Source organism: Microtus ochrogaster (genome assembly GCF_000317375.1).
Source record: "Microtus ochrogaster isolate Prairie Vole_2 chromosome 14 unlocalized genomic scaffold, MicOch1.0 chr14_random_1, whole genome shotgun sequence".
Lineage (NCBI taxonomy): Eukaryota > Metazoa > Chordata > Mammalia > Rodentia > Cricetidae > Microtus > Microtus ochrogaster.
The window spans coordinates 27168705-27188346 of record NW_004949096.1 but is presented as its reverse complement, the minus strand read 5'-3'; the positions used below and the strand labels follow the sequence as shown (position 1 = coordinate 27188346).

The 19642-nt window shown below is 52.5% G+C and overlaps 1 protein-coding gene across 1 annotated transcript in view; it reads right to left on the bottom strand.

Annotated features, from left to right (window-relative positions):
• Nucleotides 1-18596, bottom strand: part of Pak6 (p21 (RAC1) activated kinase 6) — a 33885-nt gene extending 15289 nt beyond the window's left edge. The window contains exons 1-3 of the mRNA XM_005364247.2: nt 17689-18596; nt 16854-16936; nt 4544-4638 (exon numbers count right to left, since the gene is read on the bottom strand). The gene's annotated coding sequence lies outside the window, so the exon portion shown is untranslated. The remainder of the gene's footprint in view (nt 1-4543; nt 4639-16853; nt 16937-17688) is intronic.
• Nucleotides 18597-19642: the final 1046 nt, after the last annotated feature.

Genomic DNA, 19642 nt, shown 5'->3' with positions numbered 1-19642 from the left:
GCTGTCCCTGTGTCCCCTCTGCACTGTGGGCAGTGCTGTCCCTGTGTCCCCTCTGCACTGTGGGCATGCTCTGCTAATGAGCTCCTTCTTGGAGGTCTTCACCAGCAGGAAACCGGGCCCAGCTAACAGCCTAAAGAGAATTCATGGAAGTCTAAAGTGAGAGGGACGGGCCTTCTCTTCCCTCTACCTGACCTGGTGCTTGTCTGAGTCAGCCCCGGTAAGCAGGGCTCTTCTAACGTGTAGGCTGACCCTTACCTTATATGGAACCAGTATGTCTTGTATTCTGTAAGGGAAGGGCAAAATGTTTTAAAAAGGTTGCATTGGGGGCTTTGATGACCAGGGTCTGGCGTGTACGACAAACAAAGGCCCTGGGGAAGGGGGAGGCAACAGGAGAGTTGGCTCACAAGTCAGTGGACAGGGTTCCATGTTTGATGCCACCATTCCACAGGGACAAGGGAAAACAGGTCAGGTATCCACTTAGAGGGTGAGAGGGTCACCCTCTCCTGCTGCTACTGGAGAAGGGAAGATAGCCAGCCTGCATGCTGGCTCCTCACAGACCCAGGGCAAAACAATAGAGGCCAGAGACAGACACAGACCTTACAGCAGAGCCCTTGGGGTGTACATCTGTCTCCTGTGCTCTGCGATTTGAGAATCCCCTTCGGGGCCTATCTTGAATGTTAGTTCTTCTCCTGTCAGCCCTGCTTTTCACCAGGAGCGAGGGTCCAATGTGGTCACCCACCTTACCCTGCCACACCCAGCTTTGGATGATTTGTGGCTTCCACACCTTGAATGCCTTTCAAGGAAAGCATGCTTAGCTCGCTAAAGGGATTCCGAGAATGGACCACAGGCTGAGAAAAAGCGTATGGCGAGGCACCGGTGTGCAACTCCTGGGAAGGAAACTGGATTCAGTTCTGCTAGGTTACTTATACAAGCAAACTCTGGGATGTGGGGATGAGGCTGGTGGGATCCCTGCCATTTCTGGGAGTCTGGTTCACAGAACAGTGGAGGACCCCCCAGCTCAGGTGCCCCCGATGTAGAGAGGAGTAAGGTCCCAGCTTCCTCACAAGAAAGCTCAGGGTGAGCTTATCAGCTCACGTCTAGGGCCCTGCGGCTCAGCAGGGACCTTGGGGTCTGCGGCCTTGACCTAATATTTAGGTCTCAGCCCTTGTGTCTGTTGCTGACAAGAGAAGGAATTCATTCCCCTCAGCCTGTCAGGAAGAGTAACCGTCCTTCCTCAGGGAGCTTTAGGGTGATTTAGTAAGAATCCCTCAAGGAGAGTCTCGTTGACGTACCGGCTCCAGGCTGAGCATGTCACATACGTGACACTTATGCAGCGGTCTGTGAGGAGAAGTGTTTACTCTTACTCTGTCATGGGGGCGAGGAATTATTTGGCCACAAAGACCAGATTACTTGCCTAAGTATAGCAGCTTGGAGTCTGTTCTAGACCCTGAGGTGAACGTGGCTTTGCTCAGTCACCAGGACCCCGTCCCACCCAAGTAGTGATTCCTGAGGAAGGACCTACTTTAAAATGGTACCACAAGGCAGAGGCGACTTTCCTGGACGCTAAAGAGCTTAGAAATGTTCCTCTCATTGCCACTACTGGGCCTGGTGTGGCCTATAGAGGACTCTGCCTCCCCGCAGAGCTGGGCCCCAACACCGACATCGACAGTAGGCCTATGGAATGGCTTCCTTGTAATTCACAGTGGGCCCGTCACCCCTCTCCTCTAGGAGGAATTGCGGGACTCATCAGCCTCCCACCCCTGATTAGAAATTTCTGTGAACAGAAGATGTCTCGTTGGCCAGGAGGATTTTCTCAGCCTTGACTCTCTGGAGTTTGCTAAATGTCAAATGATATCATTTATTATGTCCCAGCCACTCCCGACTCTGCACACCCTGGGAAACAAGACTTCACTTTTGGGAATGCTAAACTTGTTCCTTCCAAGGAGACACTGGTATGTATGAGTTAGCCTGCCCCAGAGGAAAAGCTGTCTGCTCCATGGAACCTCTGACCTGTTCCTCTACCTCTGTCCAGATTTCCATCCCCGTGACATCCCCAAGAGGAGCCTGGTTGTACTCTGTTTAAACATGGTCAGCAACAGGGAGCTGCTGTCCCTCCCCAAGGCCTGTCTGGTCCCCTCACTGTTCAGTCCCCACAAGGGTCCAGGCCCCCATGTGTTTCTCTTCACATGCCCCAAGAGACACACGAGGTCGCCCCCCACCCCCACCCCAGCACCCTATTCTGACTTCCCAAACCACACAGGAGGAAGTTTCACCTGCTTTATGCTATTGCTACCTGTAACCAGGGCCCTTGACTCTGTGGCCTTCTGGCTCTGTGGAGCTGCCTAGGGCCACAGTGTTGAGGGGTCGAAGGCCTCAGAGAACTAAGCAGGACAGAGAGGTTCTGTTACCCCATTTGTGTGACCCAGGGAGATGATACCATTCCCACACCACAGGCCCCAGAGAATGCCAGGGGAAGAATACTGGGGTGTTCATTCAAAGAATACGACGATGAAGCTCATTCAGTAGCTTATGTCAACACTCCCGCTGAAGGAGAGGCCGAGGAGCAGGCTAGCCAGCTGAGGATAGTCAATATTGACCTGGGTCTTGTCTGGGCCCAGTTCCAGCCCGTTCTAACAGTGCTGTGGTCCAGCAGCTGCTCACAGCAGCCCAGCCCTCTGACCTCTGTGGCTGTACCTAGAAACCCAGTCCTTTCCCATGCTGCTTCTGGAGAACAGCAATGGGCTGGCCTGGGCACGGGGCGCTAAGGTGGCTGATGAGCGACATTCCTAAGAGCGCTACAGGCCAGGGCCCTTCTTGCTGTCCTATTTCAACTGACTTCGTGTAGAAGCCCTGATCCTCAGAACCTTTCCAGAAGAACATCAGCAGCTCTCGGCCACAAGACGACTTTACATTTCTGTAGTCCTTAACTTTCCAGATCTGTTTTCACCTCCTTGCTTTATGCTCAAAACCACCGTGAGATAGGCAGAGCCAGCTTTGCTGGACCTTTCTATTTATTTATTTTTTCTTTTCCTGTCCTGTTTTCACTATGTAGACCAGGCTGGCCTTAAACTCACAGAGATCCTCCTGCTCTGCCCCCCTCCCCCAATCGTTGAGATTAAAGTCATATGCCACCATGCCCCACTATTGGTCCTATGGTGAGCATCAGGAAAAGGAAGAAAGAGAGGGTACACGTGTAATGCCTGCCATGTGCCAGGTGCTGTCCTAGGTGCTTTTGATTCTTGAATCTAATGGTTGGTACAGTTATTCTGGGCTCCATTTTACAGGTAGAGAAATTGAGGCTTGGAAAAAAAATCTCTCCTTAATTGTACATGGTAAGGTGGGATACAAAGTCTCTCCAATTCCAAGCTCCCCCACCATGAGGAGCGCCCAGGGACAGCAAACAGCCTGTCCTATCCCACAGCTACCTTGATGGTCTCAGGAGCCACAAGTCAAAGTCTCCTAGTGTCCCAGAAGTACCCAAGGAAACAATATCTCAGGTCAGGCCACGAACACGGGAGAATGCATGTAGCGTGTACAGGTGTTCCTCCTGTTCATCTGTCAAGTTGGGTTTCCTTCCAGAAATGGTCCCTTTCCCCATGCTAGAGGTGGCAGGTTAGAATCTCCTGTGACTTACCTGCCTTAGACCCTCTGCTTTGGTTTTGTGTCTGACTACCCTCAGAAAAAAACAATAATAATCTTGCCAAGTGGACCACTCTGTTCTCAAAAGTCCCCAGCTCAAAGTAGCTTAAACTCTTGTAGGCGGAGGCTGGTGAGGTGGCCTCCTAAGCTGTTGGTCGTAAACCATTCCAGTTTCACATTTCAGCTATCCTAGGAGGGCGGCATTATCACCCCCACTTTACACTGAACCCCACTTTACAGACATTTACAGTCAACAGTCAAGTGGAGGTCTGAACCCACCTCCATTTGGGTCTCAACCGATGCGTTCTCAGCCCTCTGTCCTATACACAGCAAGTGTAAAATAGGCAGAAATGGACTGGGGAGCCCTCCCCAGCTTCGCATAGAAAAACAAACCAGAAGAATCTAAAAAGCACTAGAATACGGCAAAATACAGAGGATATAGCTTACATCCCAGGAACTCTGTGCCTTAGTTCCTAGTGATCCCAGTAGCGGACCCCAAACCGAATGCTACTCCCTGAGTGTGGGAAGAGCTGGAATATTTAGCAGGGTTTCCTGCACTGGGCAGCACAAACTTAGGTTTGCTGTCCTCCTTGCCTGGGGCCTCTTCCTAAGCATGCATTCTGTGAACCTGGGCTATGGGATACTGCCTTGTTCAGCTGGTTATCAAACCTAATGACATCAGAGGCTGGGCCAGACTGGGCGGTCCATTTGAAGCCGCGGTGGCCTACCATGTGCTGGAAGAGCTTGCAAATGACTTATCAGGCACGCTCTATGGATTGAGAAATGGCACCTCCCTGGGTCACTGGCACTGTCTAACAGTACATGGAAGGGGGCTCCTTGCCCTCCCGCTGTCCCTCCCAACCTACCTCCCCGGAAAGTCTGGAGCAGAAGGCCCCTCACTCACCTCCTGTGGCCTTCTCTCCTCGCCTTTCACTATTCTTCAGTCAGCTCTCTAGAGCACGAAGGGGAGGGAAGATCCCAGGACCTTCCTCTGCCGGCCTAAGGGAGAAGCACACGGTGATCAATGTAATTAAGTGTCCCTGCAGATTCTGCCACTGGCTGGAGTCCAGGACGTTGGGAACCGCACCCCTCCTCGAACGAACTCGGGTGCCTGCTGAACTGCAGACCGTGGGGCTAGCGAGGGTGGGGGAGGGGAGGCGCAGCGCCGCTTCCGAGGTCGCCAGTGTCCCTGCACGCTCCGTCCTGCGCGGCGCTCACGCGGAGGTGGGTCGCCGAGTCCGCGAGCCAGCACCCAAGGGCCCCTAAACTTCGGTGACTGAGAACCCGGGGCACGAGCAGTCCAGCCAGTCCCCTGGGGAGTCCTGATCCCCGCTCCGGTCCCGGAATCCCTGACCCATCGCGGCGCCCGGGGCACCCACCTGCCAAGCGGGAAGCCGCGGAGAGCCCCGAGAGGCCTCAGGAGCCGGGCCCGCCCTCCGCGGGAGGGACCTCGGCGCGGGCACGGCAAGGAGGGGCCGCGGCACGTCGGTGCGGCGCCCGCTTCACCTGGCGCGGAGTTGGACTGCAGGGTGTGGCTTCAGGTGGGACGCCCAGAGCGCGGGAGCTCCGGAGAGATCGCTGGGGGCGCAAGGACTCCGGGATCGGCCTAAGGACCGAAAGCGTGCCCACCGCCTCCCTCCAGCCCCGCCGACCACGGCCTGCCTGCCGCGACCTCCCCGCGGCACCAAAGCCAGGGTCTGAATTATCATCTGAGCGGCTGTTGAGCAATCAACTCGTGCCTTTGCTCGCAGACGCCTACTTTGGGATTCTGAGCCCACTCTGCAAAACCTGTGTCCATTCGCACATCTCTCAGGGCCCGATCCGGAGTCCTGAAACCGGGCACCTTGACTTGCTTGCCAAGTCTGGACAAGTTCCCCCGCCCTGCGACTTCCCGGGTCCTTGTGCAGGCAAGAGAGCAGGATATAAAGGAATTCCGATATTTCCTTGTCACCCTGACTTACTCCTGAGAACTTTCTGTGGTTTTAAGATCACAGAAAAGGGATTTTGAGGGGGTAGAGATCGCTTCCAGCAGCGTGGCACCCAGAAACTGGACGATGAAGTTCCAGCGGGACAGAGCCCTCTACCTGGTTTGAGGGAGGGGCAGTGGCCACCTGTCTGTCTCCTCCCCAAACAAGGAAAAGAAAGACCTTTGCTGTCTTTCACTTGGACCCTTGGAGAGAACTTTACTCGCTGAGGGCTGAAGGGATTCTAGCTTAGAAATGCTGACATCTGGAACCCAAATGGCTGCTTCATATACGGGCTAGGTGGCTGCTGGTGTCAGTCACAGACAGGGGACACAAGACACCGAGCAGTACAGGACTGTTTCTTTTGCCACCATTGCTGGGTATCTCAAATTTGGTTTTTCATTGACATCATGTTCGCCACTCATTTTTGTTCACTGATTCTTTAGCCATGTGGGTGCTGTTTCTGGATAAGTCGCCTGCAGTGTGGGCTCGGTTGCTTCCCTGGAGTTTATTTTAGGGCTCCTTTAGCCGTATTGGTGCTGTCTCCGCATAAGTCACCACCCTGTGGGCCTGGTTGCTCCCCTGGAGTTTACTCTAGGGCTCCCATCAACCTGAATAAAGATGATCTATGGGAATTCGACAGCCCCACAAAACTCTAAACCTATCGTGCACCTCAGATCTCCATACCCTCATTGTACTGGAGAAGGCAATGGTGCCAGCCTTGTGTGCTGTGGAAGGGGGCGCGGAAGCTTCGGCAGCTGATCACGGGTTCTCCCAGACCCACACATATGTACATTCCATGTCTGTTCGCTCCTTGCTCTGTCTCCCCTTTCTCCTCTCTGAGTCTTTCCTAAGTGATTCTCTTTTCTCTGGACATATGAGCAAAGCCCTTCCCTCTTGGCCAGCCAGGAAGCTTCCTGAGTTCCTTGAAGTGACACAAATATGGCTTCCCCATAGATCAGTCACCCCGGGGCCTAGGTACTTGCCTGACATTGGCAAGGAGGTTGTGCTGTGTAGAGAGAGGGGGGAGATTGGTTGCTGTGGATTTGAAATGAACTGCAAACCAAAGTTGGAAGGAAATGTAGCATTGAATCTAGAATCAACACCCTAAATTACTTTTTACTGATCCACAAGTGTACATGTGAATTACCATCTTTTAGTAAAATGTTTTTATGCCCAAACCATAGCTCTAAGCATTAATTTGAATTGTTAAACTACAATAAAATATAAACATTAGCATATTACCAGGAATCAACTAGTACCTAATTTGGTTTGAACCAAGGTCGACACATCCCAGAGTAGTTATTAACCAAGTTTCATCCTTTTCTTACAGGGAATAGATTTAGAAAACACCGGGACTCTCCTCCACCCATGGAAGCTGAACTGGGGCCTGAGGCCTCATGAAAGGCAGGGCCTCCCAAACAAGATGGACCAAGCAGGTAATGACTCCTCCATCGATGAAGCTAACCAAACCAGATTATCAGTAAGCTTTCCTAGAGAAAACTTTCCATCTCAGTACACAGCTACACTAGGGGACACTCACCACATCAAGTCCTGTTTCTATATTTTCCTTTTTCCGCTGCTTCTACCCACGGTTCAGCTCACTGGGTTGGATGATGCCCTGTCGGTTGGGATGACTGGGATATGCAGGACAGACTGAGTGGCTGATTCTGGCTTGTGCCTTTCCCTCTTCTCTGGGCTACACTGATCCGTGCCCAGCTCAACCCTGCCTCGGAGGAGAAAGCAGGAAAGTCCTAGCAACAGTCGGAAGGACAGCGTTGCCTCCAGTGTGCACACACCTTGCCCTGGGCCTGTTTCCTCCACCGTGGAGCCAAGGATATGGGACGCCAGGCGCTGCGCTCCCTTGAGGAGACTTGGTCTCTGGCATAGGTCTGTTGCCAAGGGAGTTCATGTACTGCCATCCACACATCAGGCCTTGGAGAAAAACACAGACTCTTGGAGTATTGGCCAGCCGGCCAGCCAGCACAGTCTTCAAGGGCCTCAGGATGGCACATAGGGTGGGGTGAGTACTTCCCAATTCAATCTCAGCCAGTGGCTGTCGGGCCTGTTTTAACATCTGACTGGTACCGCCAGGGCTGGGCGCCCAGGTTAGGGCCAAAGAGAAAAGATATAGATCAACTTGTGGTTTAGAAATATAAACACATTATCCGTCTCTGCACCTTTCTCTTCAGGACTTGAAAAGCTTCCTGGGAACCAGGAGCTTGCTAACAAGCTCCCTTGCTCACTGTAGTTTCCTATCTGTGGACGCCCCTTCTCCCCTATCAGGAGTAATCACACCTCCAGTTTCTGAATGCTTCCTGTGGGTGGAGCCCTGAGGTGTAAGCTAAGAGCTTATGCTGCCTGCCTCACTCTGTCTGCAAAACAACCCTGGTGGAAGTTACTAACATAGCATTATTATTACTTTACAGGTGATTGAAACTGAGGTACAGGGTGACTAAGAAAGGACTAATTCCTGCTGTAACGCAAATGCATGGGTCCCCCACACCCATGCACATGCTTACCCATCCCTATGTTGAGATCTATCACCAATATGAGAAGTTTATTAGGAGACAAGGTATCAGAGGTGGTTAGCACCTTAAGGCCCGTTGTAACTACCGTGGTGGTAGTTAACTCCAGCCCCCCCCCCCCCCAAGGAGAGGCAGGCGAATCTCTGTGAGTTCCAGGCCAGTCTGGTCTACAGAGAGAGTTCCAGGACAGCCAGCCAGGGCTGCACAGAGAAACTGTCTCCAGAAACAAACAAGCACCCACCAAGGACAAAATATCTCTCCAGGTTAGCAGGGAAATATTCTAAAATGAGAAACACTTGCGCCCCTCCCTTCGAGGTATGCAATCTATGAGATAGCGAACCACAAAGAATCATGATTTTCTGCTTGAATTCCTTTCTAAGGGAAGGGATAAGCTGAAGCTCTGGTGCCAGCCAGAACTTGCCTCCCAGGAAGGGACTTCACAGACTTCTGACAGCCTATCCACCCACCTCGCAGGATATGGCTGAGACAAAGATGGGCACCTAAAGGTAGAACCACACCTTGCCTAGGACTAGGGAGTTATACAGACTTCCTGTCCTCTATTTAAAGCTAAACCTGCTAGCGCTCCTGAAGATGGACTTGCGGGGGGTGGGGGGGGTGGGGGGGTGTCACTGAATCCCTTCTTTTGTTCCTCTTCCCTATGTGACCATATTGAATAGATATTTTTTTGCCCCACTCCCAATCCCCACTACTTCTTTTTTTTAATTGGCATTACCAGCGAGGTGACTGAGCTTAGCTTGTTGGAGCTGCCAGAGCATGGGCTTTGTACTCTAAAAACAAACAAACAAACAAACAAAACAAAACAAACAAAAAAACCATAAACCTCATGAATGGGATTAGTGTTCTACACAAGCAGCCCCAGAGTTAGCCCCAGTATCTAGATGGTATTGTAAAAAGACAACCACTCATAAACCAGGACATGGGCCTTCACTAAACACCAGATTTCCCGGCATCCTAACCTTCGACTTCTGAGCTTCCAGAACCGTGAGAACCAGCATTGTATATAAGGCGCATAGCTGTGGTGTCCTGCACAGCAGCCTGTGGCCTAAGCCGGTTACTTCCAGAACCATGAGAACCAGCATTGTACATAAGGCGCATAGCTGTGGTGTCCTGCACAGCAGCCTGTGGCCTAAGCCGGTATGAGTGGAGGTGTCACACTCATACGACTCCCCGTGAGTTCTCTTAACCTGAAGTTCAGAAGTCCCTGAGGCCAAGAGCAGTCTGCACAGTTGGCAGTGGAAAGAGGCCAGCTTACACCACTCTGCAGGAAGGGTGAGTCTGGTGCCTGGGATATTTCCACTCCAGATCTGAGTAGGGCGTGAGGACTACCGTATATGCAAGGCTAAAGTGGTCACAAAATCCCCTGTGAGAAACCAAGTACTAGGTTTCAATGGTCATGAGTCAGCACCCTGCCTGCAGATCCTCCTCAAGCTGTCTGTCCATCACAGACTGAAAGGGGCCTGACAACCTGAGTCTCACATTCAGAGGCTGCTGGGGAGGCAGGCAGCCAACACTCCAGGCAGTGGGAAGAGGAGCTCCCGCAATTCCCTGCCCCAGAAGTGGGCACTCTTTGGAGGATTTCTGCTTTCACTCCTCGATTCTAGGATGTTCCACACCTGTCTCTTTCTGCTCTGGGGTTGGTCCTGGCCAATGCCTCTCCGTGGCAGACAATACTCATTTGCTGATGGGGCAAGAGCCCAGGGCATATCTCCAAGGGCTGGCAGCATGAGTTGGAGGAGAACCTTGGGCCCGCCTGCAAGAGGAGGCAGACAGGGTCTAGCTGTAGAAATCATGGATTCCTGCAGGACTAGAGCCCCTTGGACTTTATAGATGTTTATCACGACCTCAGTTTTGGTTTCTTGATGTAGATAATGGGGAAACTTTGCTCTCTTCCCTTGGGAAGGTAAAGTGATGAGCGTTAGGGTAAAGGGGTCCTTAGGACTGGTACCTCCAAACAGAGGGAACACAGTTGATAAAGAGGCAAGGAGGCTAAACACACCACACACACACACACACACACACACACACACACAGAGTGTATCCACACACCTTCCATAAAGAGCAGTCAAGTCCATTGTGGTTTGCTGCAGAGCAGAATCCCAGGATTCTTCCAGAAGATAAAGTTACTGCCTGCTGATACTCAAATGATTCAACAGATCTATCTATGTCATTGCCCAGAAAAAGAACCCTGGCCCTACCTGGGGTCTAGTTGGGGCTGGGAAAGTGCATGGGTGCCCACCTGATGGGACCACTCATCCATCTGATGATGGAATAAGAGCTCAGTTGTATGCTGGCCTCAGCAGAAGGAGACAGCCTCATCCACAACAGTCTCTTTCTGGCTGTTTTTTCTCAAATTCTGACCCTTTCTAGACTGTCTCCCAAATAAAAACTGGCATGGGGAGGGGGTTCGGCTAGCCAGACATTCCCAAGGGGGTCTGATATCTCAAGATGAGCCGTGCAGGAACACAGGCCTCTCTGCAGACCATGGCACTCTTCCCGGGTACATGGATGATGAGCTGAGCCAGCCTGGGAAGGCTTGGGAGCAAAGCTGTCTCTACAGCAAGGACTCTTGCCGTAGAGGCATGATAGATTCATTTAATATCTTCTTGCCACAATTGCTTTGCGGGCTCTACTTGTAATGGCCCCCAAAGTTCCATCCAATGCCTTTGGCTGTCACTTCAGCTCTCTGACTACCACTGCTACTGGCTGAACTAACAGCTGGAAGCCCCCTTGAATAGACCCCCTCCATTATCCTCTTTCTCTCTGTTGCCCCAGGTCTGAGGTTGGGGCAGGGTTACGACTGTGGCATCCTTGGGTCTGACTTTCAGGGAGGGACAGATGGCAATGGTATGGGGGTGGGGGAAACCTGTGCCTGGCCAGATGAGGACCAAAGCTTCTGAGGGAGTATGATGTTGCCCCCCCCAAAATCAAGTACCATCCCAACTATTGGAAGAGAAGACCATACGTAGGTGTAATTGCATGCACACCACAGGGTCTGCGCGGTGTGGGGTCTAGGGCGCTCTGGCCCACTGGGTTGATATTTGAAGACATGGTTTGCTTAACTGCCACTTGACAGGTCTGTGCTTACCTGTTCTCTGGGTATTTCCTTTTCCAGTGGGCAAAGCTCCTGCTTGCTTACTGGGATATTCCTGTGAACATTGACAGGGTGGGTCCTGATCACACCATCACCACACCCATTCCTGGGCCCCTGTTTAGCTGGTGGATGGCCAGGAGGTGCCCCCCACATTTCTCTTACATGCTTCCATAGAGTCCTGAATATCTGCTTTTCCTGCTCCACTTCTGTGAGTCTGGCTCCACCTCTCACATAGGCTAACACTTCTGCTTCACCCCTCTTTTCTGGACATTGGACATTTCCTTCCAAGAAGTTCTACCCTAAAGTCTTCTTGCCTGTCTCGGATCTGCTGACATGGGACCACCCTCCTCCTCCTCCTGGGAACTGACCTCTAAGGGTGACAGCTACATACTTGCATTCCTTCCTCAGGTCTAAAGAAATGGCTCAGTAGGCAAAGTCCATGCAGTGTAAGTATGAGAACCTGAATCCATACTTTCTCCCCCACCAGAAACCACATCAAAAAGCCAGCTAGCTAAGGCAAGCACAGAGTACATCTCCAGCTCTTGGGGTGAACAGGAGACAGACCGCCAGGGCTCTCTGGCCAGGTGAAATAGTGAGCTCCGGGCTCCAGAAGACCCAAGTTCAGTTCCCAGCACCCGCATCATGTGGCTCAGCACTGCCTGTAAGTCCAGCTCCAGAGGATCCACCCCTCTCTTCTGGCCTCCATTGGCATGTACGCACACATGGCGTCGGCATACACAGACACATACATATAAAATTAAATCTCTATAAAAATCAAGTAGAGAAGTAATTGAGGAAGACACTACTGTCAACCTCTGGCCTCCTCATGGGTCCGTACTCTGTTGAGCACACCAACATATAGCACCCACGCGCATGTGTGTGCATGTGTGCATGCGCGCGCACACACACACACACACTCCTTGCTGGAAAGGAAAATACATACTGGTGAAAAGGCGATCTGAGATACCTCTCTCCATACGCCTTCTCTTCCTTCTGCCCAAACTCTCTCACTTCCAGATCCACCCATCTCTGCCCCCTTCGTGGCCTAAGGCATTCTCAGCCTGTGATACTACCTGGGACACACAGAACTTGAATCAATCCATTTACAGATTAGTTAGATCTGTTTATTGGTCAGTGGCCTAGTGTCAGGAATGATGTCTGTCCTTGGGGAAGACTTGGTTCATAAGCACAGGCCAGACTGAAGCTCCACGCTGAGCAGAATGCAGATGGCAGAGCACAGGCCCTTGTGAGACCCTCATGCCCAGAGGAGGCAAAGGGACCTGCGCAGCCTCACACTGTCCGGCTGAGCCACCTCTCCCGAAATCATCAAGCTACGGGCCATTCTTGCCTGCTGCTGGTCAAGGGAGGTGGGGTTTCTAATTAGCTGGGTGACCTCAGGATCCGCTTTTTCTCTCTGAGCTTGCTTTCACCTATAAATCAATGAGAATAGAACTAAGCCCTGTGAGAGAACCTCCTTTTTCTTGAAGGTGCGGCAGCATCGAAGAGGGCCAACTCATTTATGGGTGGTCCCTTCCTCTTCTGGGCAATGCGTACTCTGGCCTGGCCGTGTGGCTGTGGTCCCCTAGCTCCTTCTACCTCAGTTCTTTCTTGCACAGTTTCAAAGGATGCCTCATTTGAAGCTGAAAGAAAACAAATGGAGCTGGAGATGCTCCAGGCCAGGAAACCAAACTCCAGAACCAGTCCTCCTGGTTTTAACTCTGCTGTTGCCTTGATTTTTGGGAGTCCCTGTGCCACGCAGGCAGCGGTTTGCTGCTATTTGCCCTAGGGGAGAGTGGGCTGGGCTCCTGCTGCACCGAGGATCAGAGGCCAGAGCAATCATAGCTGACTTGAGGTTTCTGCTCTTCCTCTTCCTGAGTGCTCAGGGAAGCCTTTCCAAGCTCTGGGCAGCCTGAAGTCAGGAGGTAAGACCCAGCCACAATGCTTCCTCCTTAGCCAGAGATACATCCCAGGACAGCAATGTCTGATTTGCTGATCAAATAGGACTTTAGCAGAAATCCATGCCCCAGGAAAGTCCCAATTGTCCAAAAATGGTCATCAGCGTCCCTCTGTAAATTCTTGGGTCTCTGCACTGCAACAGTGCCATAACGAGCTTTGGTAGATGTTACTGACCCATATGAGAGTTCCTTTGCTGGGACTGAGGTCCTTCGGCCTCTTGTCCAGAGAGGACACTTACATGACTTCTCCCAGCCTACAAAAACCTATCGTGGTCTGGGTGAAATCAGAACAGGGTGCTACATTTTCTAAATTACTATGACGAATTACCATTTGGTAAGAAAAGTTTAAAAAGTCTTTGGGATTGAGTATCTCGTCACTGGTCAGAGTGGTCCTCTCTGCATGCTTCAAGCTTTGCGCTTCAGGTGGGGCTGGTGAGTACACAGCTCTTAAAAAAACAGCAGCCACCACTGTGAGAAAAGATGTCAGGCCCAGAGAGGAGTGGAACTTGGCCACTTCGCCTCTCCATCCCTTCCATGGGCACAACCCACTCCAAATCCTCAGGACCCTCAACCCTGTACCTCAGAAGGGACTGTTACCAGTCGCCTGGGGATCCTTAAAGGGCCTGAGCACACAATCAGCTCCAGGGGCAAACGGATCTGGTATTGCTTTCTCCCCAGCTCTCTTGGCCCTGGGTCCATCAGCGTTGTGATGCCTCGGCTTCTCTCAGGGGGGTGTTTTCCACAGTCACCCAGCAAGCCTCTCTCGGGTCCCCTAAATAAGGTGGGTCTCTTCCTGCCAGCACCTTGCCCCTCTGATGGTCTCGGCAGAACCATCATGGTTACCCACTCAACAGCCCTAGCCCACAGGTGCTAATTATCTCTGCGGTCAGGAGAGGAAGCTGAAATGGAGAAGAGACATGAAATAATTCACCCAAGTTACCAGAAGCAGCAATGCAGGCCTGGTACGCGCTCCTCACTGCACAGTGACACCATCCGAGGTCTGACTGACTTATTCCTGAGCACTCTTTGCCTGTACCTGGAGGTAAGGGTTGCCTCCTCTGATAGTGTTCACTCATAACATAGGGTTGTTTTATTGTTTGTTTGTTTTAGTAGGGGGTACTTGGTGAAGTTCTAGTTCAGGAGTGGCTCAAGTTCATAAAGTATTTGGAATGGGTGACTCATGGGTGACAACTTCAGGGATGAGACTAGGGCCCAGCAGAGGACAAAACCACCCAGCTGCAACCTGGTTCTGCGGCTCAGCTGGTTTCTCGTGGCCTTGACCCCAAACTTCTCTCTTTATCCTTCTACTGCCTGCACACTCCCCCAGGCCCTGTTTCTCTCTTTTCCACTCCAGCCATCTGGATTTGGTACTTAGCGGCCAGGCAATCACTAGATGCCAGCCAGTGAGCAGGAACAAGGACTGATTGCACCCCACAGCCTGCCAGAGGCCACAGTCGGCTGGCCACCCCGATGCAACAGGGTTGAGAGGTGTTTGGGTCACCAGGGCGCCAGCCTCGTGAGTGGATTAATACCCTCGTCACGGTGTACTGTAGACGTGTGTGTAGCCCTTCTGCCTTCTGCCACGCGATGACACATTCAGTACAAGGCTTTTGCTAAATGTCAGCCCTTTGACTGTGGACTTACTTCCCAGTTTCCAGAACTGTAGTTCCAATAAAGTTCCATCATGTGCCAATTACTTAGCTGTATGTATTGTGCTGTGATAACAAACAGAACAGCAGAAAAGACAAGGTCTCCTTCATCTCCTTGGTACTAATTCTCTGCTTATCCCTTCCTGTACCCAGGGTCTAACTCATGACAGGAGTGGAGTGGGGAGGGGTCAGTGGAGGGGTCCCTCCCAGGTCATGTACATAGCTTACACACACAGGAAGGTCAACCTTAGCTAAGGTGTTTTCCATTTCCTGTGCTCTGCCCCAAGCTACTAGCTAGCGCACTTATGCCAGAAGACTCACAGAAATGAGCTCTTTTTCAAGGCTGTCTACAAAATGCTTGATAATAAGGTTTGCAGGACCCTAGTACTGCCCAGATCTGACCACCAGCTGTACTGCTGGCTCTTTCCCCTGAGAGTTTGGATGGCAGCAGCTAGGAAGAGCCCTCTGCTTCAAGCCACAGGTCTCCCAGGAACCCTTTCTGCCTCTGCAAGGGAGACTCAGTTCATTGGAGGACCCTTTGGGTCACATGGGTAAGGAGGACCATTTTCTAGGATCTTGGCCTATCTCTTGGCTGGCTTTGCCAGTCCTCTGTGCAGAAAAACTCCCGTAGAGACAGGTATGACCAGAATCCAGCCCAGAGCCTTTACTGAACCCTCTGAAGCCCCTAGTAGCCTTCCCATCTGCCCATGGCCTGGCTTCTGCCCCAGGTTTACCTCTGGCCAAGCCAGCTGCCTCCCTGAGGGCCCACTGCTCACTTGGGTACTCTTGCCAGCATCTGCCACTCTGCCCACAGCTGGGCACTGGCTTCTGCTCAGCTCTGCAGACCAGAAGGACCCCACAATTAAGAGTCACCTTTTGGGAGGCAGCGAGAAGCACTTCCCGAACCAGCTCATTTTCCTCGTCCTGGAGCCAGGTGTAGAACACACTATGGTCTCCCAGGATAGGGGACAATGTTGGTCATCCTGCGGAATGATACACAGAGCACCCTGGAACCCCACTGGCCTGTGCCTTCCCTATGCTTGGCAAATCCCAAACGTACTCAATATGTATGTGGGGGGAGGGGTCACCGGAAAGATTATGTAGTTCCTCTATGCCCTGCAGGGGCTCAGAGTTTCCACCCATATCTAATACTTCAAGAAGGGCTTGCTCTTGGTGCCAACTGCGCTGGTATCCTTGTCATTAGAGTTCCTGGACTTAACCGCCAGAAAAAAAAAAAAATGTGTGCACAGCTGCCCACAGAGGGGGGCTCTTCTTGGCCCAAAGGCTAATCATCAGTCTTAACTAGATGAACTCCCAAGCCCACCCTGGGAACTCAGTTCCCATCAGAAAGAATTTAGGGCAAGACCCCCACCCCGAACCCCAGCAGAAATGCAGGATCCTCTGACCTTGGCATTCCACACCAGAGGCTGTGCTGCCTGGGTCTTAGGAGCCTGAGGTCCTGGGGCCTGGTGGAGCCTACCAGCCAAGAACCCTGAGCAGAGGCTGGGAGCCCAGACAAGACTAAGGGGAGCACTAGCATACACACACACCCAGGCAGGCCCCTAGCCCTGGCCTTCTGCTGACTTTCAGAGTCAATCTGCCAGGTTAAGTTCAGGGAAAGGACACCAATAGGGAGCAGGAATCCAGTAGGCAGAGGACGCGCCATAAATATTTGTGGAGTGACTACATGAGGGGCAAGTGAGAAGGGCTCCTTGGAAGGAGTCCTGGTAGCCCCCAGCTCAGTCCAGAAAAAACAGGAAGCAAATTCAGGGACTGCAGAAACAAGCCCAGAGGCTGAAGTCAGTTCCCACAGAGCTGTTTCAAAATCCACCTGAAGAGTGGAGGCAAGCCGGAAGCCGCCTTGGGAATCTTTAGTCCAGGACCTCACAGCTTTTTTTGTGAACACGGAGTTAGCGTCTCTATTCTAGGTGAGGAACAACCTCAATATATGGACCCCCTGTCCCCAACTCAAGAATCCAGAGCCTGCTGCCACAGTGGGACCTTACCTTGGCACTCCTTCCGGACAACTGGGCCTCAGCCTCTCCCACCGCAGGCTGGTGATTGTCTGAAGCCCGGAAAGCTGCTCTACCTTTAGGCAAAAAAGAAAAAAAAAAAAAAAGAAAAAGAAAAACCTCAGCGATTGTCTCTGTCAGCCTCTTTTCTCCCGGAAGGTTCCTGGTTGGTGTCATCTTGTCTCTGTGGGCACAACCTCCCTCCCTGCGGCAGCTTACTCACCGGTGTGCCTGAAAGCCTGCCAGTTGTGTGGGGGAGGCAGGGGGCCCACACCCCTCTGCCTGACACACACTGGGGCATGCCTGGAAGAGGACCCCAGGACTTCAGAGTGACCTCCAGCTGAGACCTGGAGAGTAGCCTGCTTGCTAAATGTGTTTATGAGCTTAGCAGGGGACATACGACCAGCTCTGCACAGGAGAGTGACAAGAGCTTGCTAGGAAGGTATTCCCTGAGTGCCAGGGATGTCAGGAAGATGGAGCGATGGGCCTGCAACCCCCAAGCCTTCTGAGTTTAGTTCCCACGCTTGGCCAGGCCTCCGGACCACTTCCTACCTTGCATCTGGCCATGTCTCTGTCTTGTGGACCCAGGAAGGATTTGCCTGAGCAGGCAGCTGTCCTTCAGTGGGCTCAGGCCATGTGTTTGCTGAGCAATCCCTTCTCCCCAGCAAGCATTCAAGACTAGACCCGCCCAGCATCAGGCAGGATCAAGCCCCCATCCCCAGCTCTCAGCTGACCAGCCGCTGTCCTCAGATCTGGCTGGGCACATACACTCTGACACACCCTCACCCTCTCACACACGTGGGTCCACACCCAGTACAGAGCCACCTACCTGCACAGGCCTGCCTATGCCAATCCAGCCTTGCTTTCCAAATACCAATGGTCCTGGAAGCCACACGCTTACAGGAAGATCCCCCTGAGAGGTGAGCTCAAAGCCAGCACAGGAGGACTCCAGTCGGTGTGGACCAGACTCCCCTTCTCTTCTAGCACCTTCAGAGGACACAGGGGCAGCCTGATCACCATGTCTGCTATTGTACTCTGCCAGCTGCGGTCTCTCCCTGGGCACCTCTGGCTCCCTCCGTGCCTTCCATGTCCTTAGAGGGTAGTGGCAGCTTCCCAGCGAGTTCCATCTTCTTCCAAGCCGAGGCAGGGAGGGGAGAGTTAGAGAAGGGGCGGGCCTCAGGTACACCTCCAAGTTTTCAGCTCCCCAAATAATCAGATGCAAAGGGGGAAGGAAGAAAAGCCAAGGCGGGTGGGTGACTCAGTGACGGTGGGCCGGCTTAGTCACCTGGATGGCTGCTTGCTCTCCCGGTACGTCAGGAACAGAGCAGTGCCCTCCCCCCACCTGCTGTGGTCCGCCGCTGCTTTCAGGAGGAGCTGGCGTGGAGCCTCCAGCGTGTCCAGGCTATGGAGCAAGCAGCAGCCTCTCCCGCCTTCCTCTGGCCGATTGATCAGGGCCCCGTAGCCCCGGCCGCGGCGCGCCCCTCCTCCACCGTGCACCCCAGCTCACTTTGGGATTTCTCCATTAGATCCTCAGGCAGCGACCTGCTCCTTTAGGGCGCGAGCAGCTCCAACGTTGCCTGGCAATTTTGATATCGTCGGGGGTTGCCATGGGGAGGAGGGTGATGTCATTGACACAAAAAAACCCACTGAATTTACAAATCAGCTGGGGCTGGAGCTATTTATAAAAACACGTTTCTCGCTGCTTTCCGTTGCTGAGGGGGAGGGCGAAGAAGGACTGAGGGGTGGGGCTCATGGAAGCCTAACGTAGTCACCGTTGCTCCCCAGAAGCCAGACCTTCTTGGCTCAGCGCCAAGTCTCACCCCCTCTCCCGCCCCTGCTCTAGGTTTGCAGCTGTGGGTCTCAGCCCTGGCAGGCGTGGCCACAGCTGGAACGCACACCCCTTTACTGACTCTCATCTGGTTTTGTCCTAAAGGGCAAAAAGGGTGAGGATGAATGGTGGAGTACTCAGCCCTGTGGGTACCAGCCTCCCTCTCTCCCCTGCCTCTGCATGCTCCTCCCATGACTAGAAACAGTAGCACTGGCTGGAAAGGAGACTTGGGCTTTCAGGACGCCCACCCGCTGGTTCTCTGGATAGCTCTTGCTGAGCCTCCTGCCTCCGGCCATTCTTCTTCTGTCCACCTGTGAAGGGCCCAAGTTCCATCTTAGCCAGTGGTTCATCTTTTCCCTGTTCCCATCCATCACTCCATTGTGACACCTCTTCTCCGTGGCTTCCACTAAAATCCAGTGAAGGCTGGTCTCAAACCTTTGAAGCAGTTGTTCCATTGTGGACAACTCACCCCATAGTGGCCAACACCTGTTCCTAGACCCCCGAGTGCGGACAGGAGGGAACTGGGAATTGATTCTAACCACCTGACGTCCAAGATGGCACGAAGGTGTACATATTGTTTTTGAATATCCGTTCTTAACCTTTTCCAAAAATTTGGCTAACACCCTAAGCTCCAAATTTTCCTTCTGGAGGTCACATCTCAGCTCCACAGACCATTGGTTGAGTGACTTTGGCATGCTGTTTAACCAACTGAACCTCAATGTCATCATCTATAAAATGGAGACAATTTCACCTGCCTCCCAGGATTGTGGGGATTTAGCGCACACAGTTCCTGGCTCAGGGACTCGATTGGAGAGCTCAGTGAACATCTGCTTTCTTCTTGGTTGGTCTACACCGTTCATTGTTCTTCCTTATGGGCCCATTCGCCAAGTTAATCTTCTAAAGCTCTGAGTCCCAGCCACTGTCTGTGCAAAGGTCTCAGGTTGCACATTCAGCC